Consider the following 6,171-nt stretch of genomic DNA (forward strand, 5'->3'; position numbering starts at 1 on the left):
ATAAACGAGCCGTCTCTGTGTGGCGTGCGGCCGGTGGGTGGCAGATTGGGAGGGGCTACAGAGGAGCGACGTCCATTTACTCCATGCGCCGCTGTTGACTTCCATTACTGAACCCTGCGGCACAAGGCTGCCATGACAAATAGTTTTGCAAAAACAGCAGGCTAATGGCACACGGAGCCCAGCGCACAGGCCTGAGACACACACTGCTGCCAGCAAACACACATCTGTCACAAGCAACCGATTGGAATGCAGCCCCCGCGTTCAATTCCAATGTGACCATATTGGGAAACATCATGAATGCGCCACCACGTTCGCCTGATTTCTTTCGCTTAGAAGTGTGGCGAGTGAGACTTTTGTGGGGAGAGTTTGCAATCAGGGTGTGTTTCACAGGTAAACAAACAACTACTACAACATTATAGAGTAAACTTGTAAAAGTCTAACACAAGCATGGGTAGCACATCCGTATTAGCGCAAGAGCAGATGTTCTACCAGTGTGATTCTGAACACGTTTCAATTACAATTTGCTGGTTTTTGTTGTTTACATTTGCTAAATAAAGCTATTAATCAAAGTCACATCCCATTTATTTTAGCGCAGAAAGTTTTAGTAGCCTCACCTCAGCAATGTAACACCATAAACATAAACATTTCCTTTGCATTAAAGTAAAGAAAGAGAGAGGGTGAGACGCTGTGTGAAGGCACGAAGCAGCACAAACGCCTGATTACAGCAAACGCAACATCAGACATCAAAGCACCCACCTGTGCGTGGTGCGTTCATGGCCTATAGTTGTTTTTGTTCTTAGTGCCTCAGGATCCAAACACTGTAACTTCTGCTCCTCTGTCAGCGTCACGCACGTGTGACCGTGAGCACGCACCGTTACAGCGCGTGCCGGTCGCGCTGACACGTTTATTTCCGTGAGGGGAAGATAAACATTCTGCGTGTCTCCTCCGTTATTTCGTAAGCGTTTTTTGTTTGATTGTTTGTTTTGAAAGTGCGGTGTGTCGCACTATCGAGTCCCACTTAGGTGAACTTTGACCCCCCGCGCGCAGCTGCAGCCAATCACGAGCGAAGGAGTGGGGTGAATTAATAAATAGATTTATTTTAATATTCGATACTTCATGATGAATGAATGAATGATTGAGGATAAAAAAAAAAAGATCAGCACAGCATAAATAAACAAATAAATGAGTAGCATAGTCTGTAGTTTTAGGTTTAATTGTGAATATGATTCCCTAAATACGAGATTAAATGAGGGACTGAGCGCAAAATAGACAAAAAAATATAAATAAAGGATGTAAAATAAAATAAATAGGTTTGGAGCCTGTGATTGTGATTTGTGATTTGAAAGAACAGATTACTGTTTTTACAAAAAGGCAAAATCTTTTAGTTTTAAATGTATTTTCCTCACTTTCTGGTCGGGAGATGACACATTAAAGTTGCAGCAGGGCACGTTGCTATGGCAACATGCCTCTGTCTGTGAAATGGGAGGCTATGCTTCCACAGGGCTTCCTGAGCCCCTGAGCACTTTGATTCAGAGGAGTCTCTACTGGGGACGCTGACTTGTCATTGTTTATGATTTTATTATTCCTCTCGCTTTTCATGTTTGAGAGCTGAATGCTTGATTCGCCGCACGGCTCTGTTATCAGCAGGCAATGTCCCCGTACCACAGTGACTGATCATGAAAGGCATCACAGGAAGCATTGTTGGCTTTTCCCAGTATTTATTTCCTTATATTATGGACATTTGGTGTGAAGCAGCAGAATACTGGACCTGTTGCAGAGTGAACCCAACCATGAAAAGTATATACAGCGAAAACAACACAAATATGAATTACCTCACATTTAAAAAGAGAGTCCAATAATGAAAACCATTTATCTCCAATTGTGTTGATTTTATTTAATAATCTTTTAAATCTGTATCATTTCCAGCTTCCTCTTCAAGCTTAAGGCAGTTTCTGTTTTTGAGATGCATGGTTTCAACAGGACATTTATCATATTATCCTTTTTTCAAACTAACAGACAATTATCATCGTTTATATTCTTACAGTGTAGCACAAGCAGGCACCAGATGTGGTCAAAGTGAAACCAAAGTATAAATAATAAGCTTAAAGTAATGGAGCAGCCCCAAACGGCGCCCTGGTAAACATTTATCACACGTAGACACACAAACACAAACAGCTTCACTATCAGAGAACGTTCCAATGCTAACGAGATTACCTCTGCATTCCTCAGCTTGTTTTTTTGTTGTATTTTTTTGCCAGAATCAAACAGTGTCCGCGTCCCAGGAGCTACGGCTTAACCTGCGCATAAACAAACACGCCAGATGCTTCCATACAGGGTGTTAAGAAGCATCTGGAGCACAACCTCTCCACAACAAACTATCCACAAGACATTTTCCCTTTTTTCCCCCACAAGTTATATAACTACATATCTCTGTAACACTGCAGAAACCGCAGGCCCAAAACCAACATTTCCAGACAACTCTTCTTTCACTGATGAATTATTCTGAAAACTGACTGTATCCCCTATAAAGATGTTGTCAGCGAGGGATTAGCACTGAATAATAACCCAGACAGAGCAACAAAAATAAATAATCTCACACAAATAATAAATTTGACTAGTTTACAAGCTTCCACTGAGAAAATTAGTCCCTTTGCCGTTACTCTGCGTTAGCCTAGCAACTGTGCTGCTACGTAAACAATAGAATCCACTCGCTAGCTACATAGTGGCAGCCCATGTAGTGATAATGTAAAATCGCACATTTCCATGAGCTAAGAGAAATTTTGGGGCATTCTGGGGCGTTAATTCACTTTAAAACCCTGAGGTGTCGAGCGCAGGACACCCGTTGGTGTTATGTGACACTAGTTTGTGGTAGCAGCACTAGTATATAGCTAACTAGTGATGCTGGTAAGCTGCTGACAGCTCTTGGCTCTGTGACAACACTAACGTCGCCTCGCTGAGGTGAGTTGCCTCCCGGTCCTGGATTTTGGATCAAAGCTTTGTACTTTGAACCAAATGTCAACTTTTCGGTAGTAAAAAGCAGCAAACATGTACTTTAAAGTGGAAAAGGGATTTTTGAAAGCCCAGGGCAGAAGAAGAAAATCCTAGCGTTGTCAAGTGAAAACCTCTCTGCCATGAGAAAGCTCTTCCACCGGATTAACATAAAGCTGCTGACATTTTGGAAACGCAAGGCTTTTAGTCGTATGAGCAGGCGGAATGCTGCACCCCAGAAATGTGACATTTAAGACAGATTACACAGCTTTTTATGTTATTCCGCAGCTTCATTTGTATCCTGTGACAATTGGAATTTGTTCTGCATTCAGCGCATAATCAAAGTGGGAGAAGTACCTGAGGGGAATCTCACTGAGGGAGGAGGAGATAAGAGAAACACACTGCCTGCACGCTCGCACCGCTCGGCCTTAGCTCGCTTTCAATTCGCATCAGGTCTCGTTCCAGGACAGGGTCAGGAATTAGATTAGTCACCTCAGCGTGGCGTGTCTGCCTTGTTTTACAGAAGATTTATTGTAATTAAATAGTTTTTGTTTGGTTTAGGAGACATTTGTTCTGTGCAGATGTCCTCCACCTAAAAAGGCAGTTAGCCCAAAATGATTCCTCTGTTTTCAGTTTAAGTTTGAAGAACAGCCAGCACGAGAGTTTGGCGCAGCGGTGGAGTTGATACCAAAACAAACTCTTTTCCTGAAACAAATATTTGTGTGATCTGTTTCCCAGTATACAAAAGTAAATATCTCATCCAGAAAATGAGAAATTCACAATTTGTACACAAATCATGTCTGAAAAAAGCAGTAACTTCCATATGAGTTTCATTCAGGGGAGAAGTGTGCATGAATGCATGAAATGAGACAGCAGACCATGTTTCATGACACTGATAACATCTAAATATGATCAAAATGGATCAATATGAGCATCAAAATGCACATATTGAAACAGAATCATACTGACGGGTTAGTTGAAGATACTGCATAGCCTCTGTGGGCTTTACAAAAGCGTAACGAAGGCTGGAATTCACCATCAGGTTACAGGTTTGTGCGGGGTTCAAAACCTTAGCTCTAGTCCTTAATTCACGGTGGAAAAAAGAAAAAAGAGCGTCACGTCATGGCATAATTTGGATCCAGATACACTCTACAGTTAATGGAATATTGCTTTCCCACCACATCAAATCGTCAAATTGGAAGTTTTCAGTCACCTGCTAGCTAAGAAACAATCGGGAGGGAAATCAGAGCCTCCATGGCGGAGAGGATAAATCCAGAGACAATCACTCCACAGTCTTCAGTCTTAATTACAAAAGCTCTCAGCATGGCTGCACACCGAATGAAACACCAAGTAAAGCTCAGATGGGGATTGTTTTGTCTGCTGCCAAATTGTCTCTTTGCAAGTAGAACCTCCGCCGCTGCCTGTCAAACGCTCTCGGAAGCGGCTTGTGCCTTCAAATCGCTGTCGCCCACAAGTTGTTGTCATTCATGTATTCATACGCCTCCATGCTAAAGAGAAGAAGAAGGGGATTGTAGGTGGAGGAGAGGCGGGATGTCGGATGACAGCAGGCGCATAGACAGAGGCCGGACCATCATAGTCTCTTTGTTTGCACGGTGTTAAATTATTCACTGACAGTATTTGGTCCAATATATCTGGTGGAGTCATGAATAATCCAGCGGCTGGGAGATTTGCAGCCTCTGGGAGAGCTCAACAGCTTCAAGGGGACCCCGTCGCTACAGACCCCTGGAGTCTCTGGGCTGGTAACAACCGTGAGAGAATCGGGATCAATTCTGTCACTGGTCAAACCACAACACAGACGATGTCACACCAAATCAAACGAAATCACACAAAACCTCCAAAATGGCCTTGGAGGTCTATGTGCCACCACAGGACTGGAATATTAAATTGATGAGGTTTTATTTCCCTTCATCTGGAAATGTTTGTCAGTTGCGAAAAGGTTGCGAAAGGCAATTTAAGCCAATATGGAATTTGGAAGGAGTTGAGCAATGGGTTCAAACATGCCCGCATCACCGTCATGCTCCACTTTTCTCTGAAGATTTCCCACATAACCATTTCCCGCTTATCACAGTGCTACAGTTTGCCACGTCTTATCTTACAAACACCTTAAAACTTTCATTATACTATGATTAAGACTTATCTTAAATCTCTACACCCTGACAAAAGCGTGAAAGAGCGATAAGCGTAGTTGTAGTTTACAGTAGCACACGCTCAAATGAAGTTTAAAGAGCCTTGGGTTTGTCTTATTTTCATCAGCATATACAGTAAGTATCTTATCAATTCCCTCAACATACAGAGAAAACCTCAGAGTGCATGTGAGGGCGACATGCAACATCGCTGTAATCCTACAGTCAGTAAGGAGCCTGAAGGCAGCGTGATCAAACCGGCCTCTGAAGCACCAGAGGGCTGGGACGGGCTGTGTTTGCGGAGTCCCGGTGTCTACTCCAACAAAGCCTACGGGAGCGAATCCCTGAGAAAACACCTCGTTAGTCTGAGGCTGAGGAGGATGGGAGCCATGTGCTTGGGTGACGTTCTGTGTAATTGGCTGCACAGGGCAGATCACAGGCATGGAGAGACAGAGGGATGGAGGGATGAGGTGGGATAAAGACAAACGAGGCAAACCTGCCCGGAGCGTCCATCCTGTTAATTCATTTACTGATGATAACGACTGCATCAATACTCAAACACCGTGATACGAATTTTAAATTAAAGACCAGTTAGTATCAACAACAACTTTCACCACATTCTTAACACTTACACTTTTAAGCCACATCAGGAGAGCACTTTGTTAGATTCTCACAAAATGGAGCCTCAAAAGAGTCAAAAGCAGCCGTTTACAATCAACTCAAACATTGTCTACATTTATCCGACGGCTGCAGTAACTACTTACTTTGCGGAATTATAGTTAAACACATAAGTAAAGGTCAAAAAGCCCGCCCACCACCGCAGAGATCCGGGCTCGTGTCACGCTAGCGCCAGGTCAGAGGAACCGCCATCATCACCTTTCTCCACCTACATCCTTCATCACGTCTTTCTTTGTACCCTTCTGTCCTTTCCTTGTGCCCTTCCCTTTCTTCTATGATTCCCAAAACTGGAGATTCGGCATTTCCTGTAGACACAGAACAAAACGTCTGACCGCTTTTCCCTGCTACCACCACATAACTT

This window comes from Genypterus blacodes, unplaced genomic scaffold, assembly GCF_046128005.1.
Source record: "Genypterus blacodes isolate CSIRO-AG114 ecotype Tasmania unplaced genomic scaffold, CSIRO-AGI_Gbla_v1 ptg000043l_1, whole genome shotgun sequence".
Taxonomy (NCBI): Eukaryota; Metazoa; Chordata; class Actinopteri; order Ophidiiformes; family Ophidiidae; genus Genypterus; species Genypterus blacodes.